Source organism: Camelus bactrianus, chromosome 13 (assembly GCF_048773025.1).
Source record: "Camelus bactrianus isolate YW-2024 breed Bactrian camel chromosome 13, ASM4877302v1, whole genome shotgun sequence".
Classification (NCBI taxonomy): Eukaryota; Metazoa; Chordata; class Mammalia; order Artiodactyla; family Camelidae; genus Camelus; species Camelus bactrianus.
Genome location: NC_133551.1, coordinates 47,097,753 through 47,110,354, shown reverse-complemented (window position 1 = coordinate 47,110,354; position 12,602 = coordinate 47,097,753). Strand labels below are relative to the sequence as shown.

At 35.1% G+C, this 12,602-nt stretch overlaps 1 protein-coding gene across 5 annotated transcripts in view; it reads right to left on the bottom strand.

Annotated features, from left to right (window-relative positions):
* The window catches only part of EIF2B3 (eukaryotic translation initiation factor 2B subunit gamma), a 104,643-nt gene that overhangs the window by 82,698 nt on the left and 9,343 nt on the right, over positions 1-12,602 (bottom strand). The window contains exon 1 of one of the 5 annotated variants that reach the window (XM_074376597.1): positions 1,599-2,755. The exons of the other annotated variants lie outside the window; for them this stretch is intronic. The gene's annotated coding sequence lies outside the window, so the exon portion shown is untranslated. Of the gene's footprint in view, positions 1-1,598; positions 2,756-12,602 lie in introns of those variants that run through there. 5 annotated transcript variants of the gene reach the window in all.

Sequence of the window (12,602 nt, the reverse complement as noted above, 5' to 3'; positions counted from 1 at the left end):
TAAATATGAAAGATCTCCCTTGCAATCTTCAGAGCAAACGTTCTGTGTAACTCAAAGGAAAATAAAATTTACATCCTCATATTTAGCTAATAAATTAACTTCCACTTTAGGGTGTCTCTAAAAACAGAAACCAGGGTTCTGAAGTAAGTTAATTAATTTCTCAAATGCAGTCATTTATAAAGCTTTAGCAAATTTAACTATCTTCAAAAGTGCTCAACTGGCTACAGATAAGAGATCTTGTATGAATAATGAGCTGTTTCTGCAAAGCAGGCCCCTGTTGCTTCTCAGCTACAATTTTTATCTGCTTTTCTGTTCTCTCCCAAATTGTTCAACTTTTTAAGAAAAGGATCAAATTAACCTCAAATGTATATAATTCAGGCTGCCACCCAGAGAGAAAACTACCAATTAAGATACTTAATTGATGTGTTTGCTTTTTTAGTATAGCTCAAAAAATTATAGATTTGGGTATAAATTGAAAGGTAAATGCTTAACACTGAGAAAGGCCTTTAGATCACACAATTTGGAGCTAAAAATAACCCCTCATAGCTCAGCTTTGTAGTAATTCTTCAATAAAATCTACCAACATTTTCATGTTTTTTTCTGGAGCTATTCTAGCCTCTCCCTCCACACTGGGAATATCTATCCCTCCTCATCACCTCACTATCACAAATTCCTGTTCTTCAGTTAGACTCAACTAGAAAGTGATATTCATGAAGCATTCCCTTCATGAAGCATTCCCTCTTCAATAAGCAGATCCAACTAGTGTTTCCTGATACTACTGTAGAGGGCGCAGAGTACTCTTCTAACTCTACCATGCCCCTAATCCACTCCACTACTGCACCCACGAATAAAAATTCAATTTCTACTGAGGTTAAGTGCCATCTGACTGTACCTAGCAGACATTATCCTAGTAATCCCTTGACTACTCAGTGCATTTACGGAGACTATGGCACCTAATGCACAGTCTTCTTTCCACCTGAACTTTAGGCAAGTTATTCAACCTCTCTGAGCCCTACTTTTCTCATCTGCAAAATGGGGAGAAAGATAGCATCTACCTCAGAGTATAGCTGGAGGAGCAGATGAAATAATGCATGTTAAATGTTTAGCATGGAGGCTTCCGGTGTTGGAAAACTGGTGGACTAGGAACCTCAAAATTGTTACAAACACCTAAAATTTTTGGAAAAGACAGTAACAAATAAATTACTCCAAATATATTCAAACTTACAAGAAAGAATAAGAAAATACCAAGAGCCAGACTTGAAGAAGGAAATGAAAACTACGTTGAAATCTTGGCTGCCCTAACTGGGTTATTAAATGTTACACTGGGCCAAAAGATGTAGCTTGAAGCTGATAAGAAAGCAGGGAGCTTGAACTGAGGCACTGCATAAATGGGACCTCAGTGAAAGGGTAAATTTTGGAGAAAAAAAAATTTACCTATAGCACAGGAAGTCATCAAAGTAGTTTGTCTGTCTGGTCTTGGGACAAAAAGTTCTGAGAGAATATTATTTCTAAACTAGAATTCTAGTTATCTAGAATTATCATTCAAGAGTAAGAATGAAACAAACATTATCAAACATGCAAGTTCTCAAAATATTTACCTTCTATGTTCTCTTTTAAAAAGCCAAAAGGATTGGGTTCCTTTAAAATGAGGCAGTAAACCAAGAAAGTGGGAAACATGGGATCTAGGAACCAGGACATCCAACACAGGAGAGATAAGGGAATTCCCAGAATGTTGGTGAAGAGAAGTCCCACGATGACAGATCTACAGCAGGCTTAGATAAGAGCAACCAGTGGAAATTTGAAGAGAGAATGGATGGCTTCCAGGAGGGTTATCTCAAAGGAAAAAAAAAGAGTAATTGACAGAATACCTGATGTATTTAAACATACTTATACATTTATGTTCCTTTTAAAGGATCTGAGGATAAATTAGTGATAGAAACAGAAAACTAAGTAAATTTAAAAGTTTAAGAAAAACAAAACACTGTATGAAAAAAGGAAGTAGAAACTTGGAAGAGATGACAAAATTCTTCTTCCATATCTTTACTGTGGTAGTAGTTATACCACCACAATACATTTGTCAAAACTCAGTACACTAAAAAGGCTGAATTTTACTGTAGTAACTCATACTTTCATAAACCTGACTTAAAAAAAAATCAAACCGTACACTTAAAGTGGGTGTATTTTATCATATATAAATTATAAAGATTTTTTAAATGTAATATAACACTATATGGCTAAACTATAAATAAGTCCTCATAACTGACTTAATAAAAATTATGATGTTACTATATTGGAAAGATTAGGGTAAGGGAACTTGCATATGTACATGGCGGTGGAGAGCAGACAGGGTGTTAAATGAGTCAAATCTTTACTTTCTGGGCGGGAGGGTATAGCTCAGTGGTAGAGTGCTTGCCTAGCATGCACAAGGTCCTGGATTCAATCCCCAGTACCTCCCCTAAAGATAAATAAGTGAATAAAAACCTAATTACCTCCCCCCAAATAATAAAAAATAAAATAAATAAAAGCTTTACAAAATCATTTACAAAATCCTTATTCTCCATACTAGAAATTCAATAGATACTGTCTAAAAATTTTTAAAAAGTAGTATAAATATGTTACTTAGAAATATTAAGGATATTATCAGAAGAAAGAAAAAAAAGTTGAAAGCAATTGCCTCTGAAGAGCAGAAATAATGAATGAGGAAGGACACTGCAGGAAACCCTTGTCCTTCACTCTAAGTCTTGTAAAACTATTTTTTAAGTTACATACGTAATATTTACATTAACAATATACATACTAATAAAAAGAGAGGATGAAAACACAATCTGGGATCAAATCTAACAAAAGAGAAATAAGATTTTTATGAAGAAAATTACAAAACTTTATTGAGATTTATTTAAAAAGACTGAACTAAATGGAGAGATTATAAGTGACTTAGAGCCTGAAATGTGAAAAGCAAGACTAAAACTTTTATAAGAGATAATAAGAAAATATCTTTAAGACCTCAGAATACGGAAGAATTTCTTTAACAAGGCACAGAAATCACCAACTATAAAAGAAAAGACTGAAAAATCAATTACAATAAGATTTAAAAGCTTCTATTTCTCCTAGAGCTCAGACTATAGACCATAAACATCATATTCCACAAAAAGAAACCAGGGCTTTCCTTTTTTAACCATTTTATTGAGGAATGACTGACATGTCAAAGGCTATACATAAGAAAATCAAGGCTTTTTAAAGAAATATCTGATTTCAGATATAGATATAATGTAATATGAAGTATACATATGAAATATTACTACCAAAAAAGTTGAAACTCAATCTAATCAACATTTAGATCCAAATTCCAGTTTGCAAGAAAATACTGAAAAAGATAAACAAATTAGCTAATGTTCATTGCAGCATTATTTACAATTGTCAAGATATGGAAGCAACTGGTGTCCGTTGACAGATGAACAGATAAAGAAAATGGGAGATACACACACACACACACACACACACACACACACACACACACACACACAATGGAATATTATTCAGCCATAAAAAAGAAAGAAATCTTGACATTTGCAACAACATGGGTGGACCTCAAAGGCATTATACTAAATGAAATAAGTCAAACAGAGAAAGACAAATACTGTATGATCTCACTTATTATGGAGTCTAAAAACAACAAAAAAGCCAAGCTTATAGATACAGAGAACAAATTGGTAGCTACCAGAGGTAGGGAGTGGGAGATAGGGGAAATAGGTAAAGGGAGTCAAAAGGTACAAACTTTTAGTTATAAAATAAATAAATCATGGAGATTTGACGCACAGCATGGTGACTATAGTTAATGATATTGTATTGCATATTTGAAAGTTGCTAAGGTGGGGGATACCTTAGTGCTAGAGTGCATGCTTACCACACCCCAGGTCCTGGGCTCAATTCCCAGTACCTGCACTAAAAACAAAAGCAAAAACTTTCTTAAAAAGGAAAGAAAAGAAAAGAAAGCTGCTAAGAGTAGATCTTTAAAGTTCTCATCACAGGAAAAAAAAATTCTGTAACTATGTATGGTGACAAATGTTAACTAGACTTATTGTGATCATCTCACAATATATACAAATATGGAATCATTATACTGTATACCTGAAACTAATATAATATTTCATGTCAATTATACCTCAATTTAAAAAAAAAACAAAATGTTAATCAAAAAAAAAGTCAAATGACATCAATAGAAAGCAATCAGACACACTAGGGATGGGGACTCTATAGGATAAATAACTTGTTTTAATTTGATAAGTCAATGGCATAAGGAAAAAATCAAGTGGAGAGGAGACTGTTCTAAAGTAAAAGAAACTAAAAAGATATAACCAAATATAATGTGTGGACCTTTAAAAAAAAATACCATGTTTAAAAAAAAAAAAGAAAAAAATACCATTTGCAATAACAACACTAGAAAGCATCTACCAATAAATTTAACAGAAGATGTGTAAGACATTTTTATAGTAAACTATCAAACTTTACTTAAAAACACAAAAGTATTCTTAATAAAGAGAAATATATTACGGGCAAGGAATAGAAAAACTCAGTATTAAAAAATGCCAACTCTCTCAAATTAATCTGAAAATCACTGTAATTCCAATCAAACACCAAGAGAAGATTTTTCATGGCTGATACTAAAATTCATGTCAAAAGTGAAGAATAGCCAAGACAACTTTAAAGAAAAATTATAATAAGGTGAGGTAGAGGAGTCATCCTACTAGACAGAATTTCTATAAAGCTATGGTAATTCAAACAATAGGGTATTGGTGAAGGAAAAGACAACTAGACTAGTGGAACAGAAGAGAAAGCTTAGAAGTAGTCCCACGCATATGTGGAGCTTGGTACTAATCAGGGAGAGAAAGATTATTCAACAAATTGTGCTGAGATAACCAACTATTCATTTGGAAAAAAAGATAAAATTAGCTATGTATTTCAAGTCATATGCAAATATAAATACTGGTTTACAAATCAAAATATGAAAAGCAAAATTGTAAAGTTTTAGATGGCAGGAGTCTATTAAGACAGACACAAAAAACACTGACCATAATGGAAAAGACTGATCTAGGTAACCACAAAAAATGCTTAAGACTTCTGTATGACAAAAGATACTATAAACAAAGAGAAAATAGAGGTGACAGACTTGGGGGGAAATTGCCCATATAACCCATATAACTGGTAGAGGATTAATATACAGAACATAGTGAGTATATACAAATCAGCAAGAAAAAGATAAACAACCCAAACAAAAAGTGGGCAAATGATATGAACAGGAAATTCACTGAAAAGGAAAGTACCCAATATACCTAGCAAAAAACTCTCAAGTAATCAATGAAATTTCAAAGTTAAACCAACAGTGAGGTATCATTTCACACCCATCGTATTATTGAAAACTTAAAAGTCTGAGAACACCAGTTGTTAGTGAGGAGAAGGAGAAACCAGAACTCTAATTCATACTACTGGTGGGAATGTAGACTAGTATGACTACTTTGGAGAACACTTTGCCAATATCTAGTAAAGCTGGACATGCACATAACTTACAACCCACACATAGCTTCAGGTGTCTATCATCACAAGAGCACAAACAAACTGGTGCAAGGATGTCCACTGTAGCAGTGTACATAGTTAACGAAATGAAAGCAAACTAGCTATCCCACAGAAAAGGAATGGATTAAACTCTCACCCAGGACTCAGATCCAATCTGGAGGAACTGGCTCTGGGAAGAAAGTTTCTGTCAAGTTCATGCCATAAAGAGAAAGAAGGCCTTTGTCTATTGAGCCCTTAGCTAAATCTCATTTTTCCCAGTCTCAGTTTTCTACTCTCTCCAGTGGGTACAAATGCTGTCCTCACCCATATCCCAGAATATCCCAGATCAATTCAAACATGTCTTCTCCTCTATATCTAGACACCTGAGCAATGGTGAGGGGGAGGGGGCAAAGAAAGAAAGAAAAAACCCCACAACTGTATTAACTGCAGTAACTGTAAATGTATATTCTTCAACCTCAGTTACACCCCTGATATAACTAGTCACTGATGTAACTCAGTGTCCCTAGTCAGCCCTCTTCCATTTTCAAGTGGCAATTCTAAAACTTCATTACTCCCAGGTCCCAATCCTATCACCTTCCTCTTCTCACATTCTCAACAGACAACTCTTCCTCCTACTTTATCAAGAATATAGAGGCCTCAGGAGTAAATTATTTTAACTTCTGCTCTCCTTCCTGATCTGCATTTGAGGCTTCTCTTCTCTCCTTTCCTCTCATGTCAGGGGAAGATGTAGCCTTCCTCCTGCCCAAAACTATACCATTATTCCTTCTTGTCTCCTTGGGGACTTGATCCATCATTAACTCCTTTCTTCTGTACTTCTCTACTGTCCCTTTTACTCTCATATAAACATGTTCAAGTTGCTGCCATCCTAAAAACACCCTCAAAGTATAAGAAACTAATAACAGTGACTGCTAATATGCAGATCTGGGTGGTTGGTAGATAGGGAAGAAAGGAAAGCATTTTACCATAATCCTTTTTATACCTTTAAAAATGTCTGAACCACATGTGTGTATTAGACATTATTTATCTATTATTTTAAAACATCCACAATCACGAGTGTCTCTCTTAACTCTTTCAGAGGGTTTTCTTCTTCTACCTATCTATTAAGTATTAGTATTTCCTTAGGCCTTCTGTACTCTGTCTTTTCTTTATTTACTCTACTCATTCTTGTGGGAAAGATGGTTTACTTCATGCCTTCAGCTATCACTTAGAAGCTGATGACTCTTGTCCTATATCTCTAGCTCAGATCTTCTCCCTGAATTCTATGTAAGTTTATCAACTATCTGCTAGATATCCCAGTAGAATCTAACTCTTAACAGGTCTAAAACTGAACTTTTTTTTTTATCCATCAATTCATTCATTCATTCAGTCATCATACATTCATTCACCTATTCAAAAAAAATTGTATTTTGACCAGTAATAAGTGCCAAACTTTGCTCTGGGCACTGTAGATTCTAGAGTTAATAAGGTAAAATTCCAACCATCTAGGTCCTTATAGCCTTTAATATTTAAAGTGGATGGTCTAATCCTTTACTATCCTTTAGTTTCTCTCATTTGAAATAAGAAAATTGTTCCCTTGGACTCTAATTCTGTCCCAAACTATCAAGAGATAGGAAGAGAGGGAAACAGATAATAGGAATTATAGCACTATTTTATATTAAAATGTTATATAATAAGGATAACAACAGGGTGCTTAGGGAACAATTAAGAGGGATAATTAATTTATCTTTGGAGGCTGAGGAAGGCTTCCAGGGCAAGGAAGTTTAAGTCAAACCCTGAAAGATGAGTAAGACATCTCTTATGATCCGTCTCACATTCTGTGGGTCCATCTTTTTATTCCAGCCATTGCTCTGGCCATCAGCTATGTAACCTGACAGCATTTTACTTTGTGCATCAGTCATCTCTCACTTTCTGCTGTGAGATTTCCAGCAACCACCATGTGGGATACTTGTGGGAACCCACTCAGTCATTCTGGCACACATGCAAATCTTGAAGTGTGAGGAAATGTATATCCATGGGGCAAGCTTTGACTAATGGGTAAAGAAAGCAGTGAATAAATACTCCTCTTTTCCAAGTCTTGGGCAATTTTTCTGAGGTATATTTCACATGGCCCCTCAGAAGGTCTCCAGTAGAAGCCTCAGTTGCCCACAGTGGTAACCAAATCCATAACAAACAATTAGATTGGCTTTCCCTATTTCCCTATATAACTCTTTCCAAATCCGACTCCTGTTCCTTGAGATCACTTCTCAAAATAAACTACCTGTACACATACCCTTATCTTAGGCTCTGTTTTGGGGGGTAAATCCAGGTGAAGACAGATCATCAGGAATTAGTTATTTAGGTAGGGATAAAGGGAACTGAAGTGTTCCAGGTAGATATGCAAATATCCATTTGTGAAATTGCAAAGGCAGAGTATATTTAGTAAGCTAAATGCAGTTACACAGCTTATTATCCCTATAAACTTATTCCTTGCCCTGTAGCCTCTAAATTTGTGAATGTCACCACCATACATCCAGTTACTCTTGCTTGAAACCTGGGAGTCACGCTTGACCCTGCCTTCATTAATCTCCCATACCCAGTTAGTCTTAAAAATTCTAAATATTCCCCAGTTTGTCCCCAACTCTCTATTACCACTGCCAATGCCTTGGTTTGGTCCTTCCTCAGTTCTTATCAGACTGCTGCAGTAGCCTCCCAGTGGTCTCTCGGGCTCTCCTCACTCATGCAGTGATATTTCTAAAATATTAACCTGATAATGATCCTTCAAAGTATCCCTACAGGATAAAGTACATATTCTATTCTTACCTTTAACCCAGACTATATGGCACAGTATACTAATTAAGAGCTTAGGCTTTGGAGAGACTAAGATTCAATCACTAATTCTTCCACTGAACTCTCCTAAGACAGTCCCTTTATCTATTCTCAGTAAGGTCTGAAGGGGTTGGTGCAGTCTTGGCCCTATGAATTCTTGAAACTAATGAACCAATATTCACTTTCAACATGAAGCCCTACACTGAGGAGAAATCACTGGGAACAGAATCCAAATTGAGCAGGACAAGGAGAATCAGTGCAAAGGAAAGAGAAAGGCCAGATAAAATGGAGGTAACAGAGCAGAGGAGGAAGATCTCAAAAGAGGGGTCTCCAAAGCTATGAAACTGGAAGAGCTATCCTGACTCACCCTTCCCTTCTAAAAATTTAGGCAAACTAATTTCAGGTTAAAATTAGTGATAAAAAAGGATTACAGTCAAACCCTATACAAGGTTATTACTGAAAAAGATAATAAGGAAATGATAGAAGATGTGAAAGAACAGTATGTAAATCTGAATTAGAAAAGTTAGAAATGAAATGACAGAACTCAAGAATGAATTAGAAATAAAAGAAAAAAATCACTTCAAAATAACAGCTAAGTTAGGAAGAAAGCAAGAGTGAATAAAACACAATCATAATGCCTTAAAGGAAACAGAATGTGAAAAAGGAAAAAAAATCTTAAAGTTAAAAAATAAGTAAATAAAAAGGATTTGAGGCAAAGTAGCTGAAAGAGAAGATAAGCAACAAAGATCTAGCATATATATGAGTCTCAAAGACTAAAACCAAAGCAATAGAACAGAACAAATGCCTGAAACTATAATTCTAGAGAACTTCTCTGAAATAATAAAAAAGGCTAAAACATCACAGGAAAAGGACATATGACATATGTAGAAAACATGATTTGGAACATCAGTGGGTTTTTGTAGTAAAACCACAACATTTTAAAGAAAAATAAAAATTCCTTTGGGAATTCAGACAAAAGGATGAAGTTACTCATAAGGGAAAGAAAAGCAGATTTTCACTTGGACTGTTTTGACAATAACATTTTATAATAGAAGATAACGAGAGAATATACTTAAGATATTTAAGAAAACAATGTGAGTCAAGGATTTTATATCCATATAAATTGGCTTATAAATATAAAGGCTGCAGATAATCTGTTGAACACTGATTACATGAGCCCTTCCTAAGCAATCTACTAGAAATAAGCTTCAGATAGCCAAATGACTGGACAGACAAGGACTACAGACTGGTGGTAACGATCATTGACAGCCGCTAATGCCAAAAAAAAGAGACAATCAGAAATTATGTGCCTCCAGATAGAACATACCACCATCTATGAAATAGTCTTGCCAAAAAATCCAAATAGGAATTTGATTTAGCCTCTAGGTTCAACCACCAATTTATAGAAAATATAGAGAGAAGAACCCTTTTTAAACACCACCACAGGGTGGCAATCAGTACAATGCAGACTATGGGAAACTCTACAAGAAAAAGACCCAGTTCCTTCAACATATAGATTGTAAGGGGAAAAAAAGAGATAAAGGGAAAATCTATATATTAAAAGAGACATTTTAATCAATTATAATATGCAGTCCTTATTTGCTTCCTGATTTAAACACACTAAAAACTCTATGAGGCAACTGGAAACTCATACACTGACTGGATACTTGATGAAACTAATGAATTATTATTAATTTTTAGGTGAAATAATGGCATTATACTTTTTTATGTTTTTAAAAAGTCCTCATCTTAGCAATATTCTGAAATATATACAGATGAAATAATATGATATACGAGGTTTGCTTCAAAAGAACATGAGAGAGAGCAAGTTGGGTGGGAATATAGACGAAATAAAATTTGCCATGGGTTGGTAACTGTTGAAGCTGGGTGACAGATACAAGAGCAATGTTCTATGTACTTCCGTACATGTCTGAAATTTTCCATAGTAAAAAGTTAAAAAAATAACTGTCTGGTCCACAATTGGTGTTTAATAAATAGCAATTTTAATCATTATTATTAATTGCCTCTGAATAAATATTTGCCAAATGAATGAGTTCAGACGTAGATAAGACTGAATCATTTGTCAATATGAAATACTATTATGAAGCAAATATAAAATCTAAGAACTTCTATATTATCAACACCAGTTATAAGAATGGAGCTCACTCACCCAGGGCCTGGGAAAATGAATGAGCCAATAATCTCACTTGATAAGTCAAGGAAAGAGGTTTAGGCAGCTGAAACAAAAAGTGAGAAGCCAGTAAATCAGCAAAATTGTGGGATGAGATAAGGCAAAATGAGGTAGAAAACAGTGCCAGAAGAATAAAACCAAATGAAAGAAGATGAAAAAACATAACACAGCAAATATGATGTCAGCTCCAAGAGTCTATAAGCACACATGACAGAAGTCTCCACGTACAAATAGGATTGCAATACATTTAGCAAATGCAATGCAAACAACAAAGATAAATTTAAATGGCAAAATACATTTTAAACAAAGAAGCCAAATAAAGCTAACATACTATTGTGCTCTTCTTCTGAGAAAGGCAGAAGCCACATGGGATAAGCTCACAGTAATATTTGGGGAACTCAAGCTGGAGGAGGTCAGTAAAGATAAAAGAACCAAAAGCAATAAACCCAAAACTCTCAAAGGGAATATTCTTATCTTCCCTAAAATCTTACTGAAAACCAACCAAAAGAGTTTCCAAATGTTTAGGAAGCTGCTTTGTGGGCACAGAGAAAGAGAAATAAATTGGCTCAAAGTGGCACTGCTTTTAAACCATGGCAGAGTCTAGGGGTACAACTTTCTCCCTTGGGAGGTACACTACATCCCTTAGCAAACACTGAGAAACTGCCTCCTCAGGCTGTCTCACTTTTTTTTTTTAACTGTTTACACATATTTTCATTGTGCTTCCTACAAATTTATGCTGATCCCAACCAGACAGTTCTGAATTTTGGCTCAGGTTTTACTCTGTTCTTAATGGCTATTCAGGAGTCTACTTATGCTCCTCCACAGGTTAGCTTTTTGCCTTCTACTCCAGGTTAGAATGTAAGCCGATGTGAAGCCAGGATTTCAGAAGCCATTGGTAGGAGAAACAAAGTAGAGATAGCAAAGAGAGCAGAAACTTGCTAGCCAAAGTCAAGCCAAAGCTTGAGAAGAAAGCTCAGAGGTAGGATTACATGTAAGGGATGCTGTGTAAATGATGTGGAAACAAAGGGGTAAGGGAGGAAAAGAAATGAGACTGTACAGAATGACTTATTAAGGATCCTGATCTTAGGTGCAAGAGGAAGCCCTATAATAAGGAGTAAGTGATCAAAACCATAAGAAGTAGTAACTTGGGAGTAAAATGTCCTTTCGGCAATTACTTTACTCTTCTCCTCATGCCCTCTCCTATTAATAGTTGCCACTGTTATCTTTCAAGCCTCTGTGAGTTGTAAGAACTCATTTGCATGAAACTCCCAGGATCTCCAGTTCCAGGCTAGGGCAAAAATAACATTTCTAAGATTTATAGATTAGAGAGCAAAGAGAGTTTAGTTTATACCTCCATTCTAAACTTTTAGACAATAACTAAAACAGCCCCTGGGAAGACCACTAAACACCCTTAGCTTCTTGATAAACCTGGCATCTGTCCCTGTGAAAAAACAGAGTTCTCTTCTCATTATTCTAGTGAAATTTTCCATATCTTCCCTAAAGAAATAAGCAGCTGCACTCCAGAATGCAACACACTCAACATTATGGTATTGGAAATCACTGCTGCAATCAGAAGCACCAAGGCCTCCTTGGGTGGAAGCATAGAAAGACAAAAAAGAAGGCCAAAAAGGAAAAGGAAATGCCTATATACATTGCACTGTAGGCCCTGACCAGGGCAATAAGATAATAAAAAAAAGAAAAGGCATTAAGATTAAAAAGAAAGATGTAATACTGTTTTTATTTGCAGGCAACATGATGATGTATTAGAAAGTCTTAAAGGATTTACAATTTAACAGAGCCACAGGGAACAAGGTCAATATACAAAGACCAGTAGTATGCCTATACACAAGCAATAAACAATTGGAAAATAGAATACTAGTTACAATATCATTAAACAGAAATGAAATAAGAAAAAAATTATTGAATGATGTTCAAAACCTCTATACTGAAAATGCCAAAACACTATTGAGAGAAATTACAGGAAATCTAAATAAACAGATGTTCAAGGATTGGAAGATTGAACATTAATATGTCA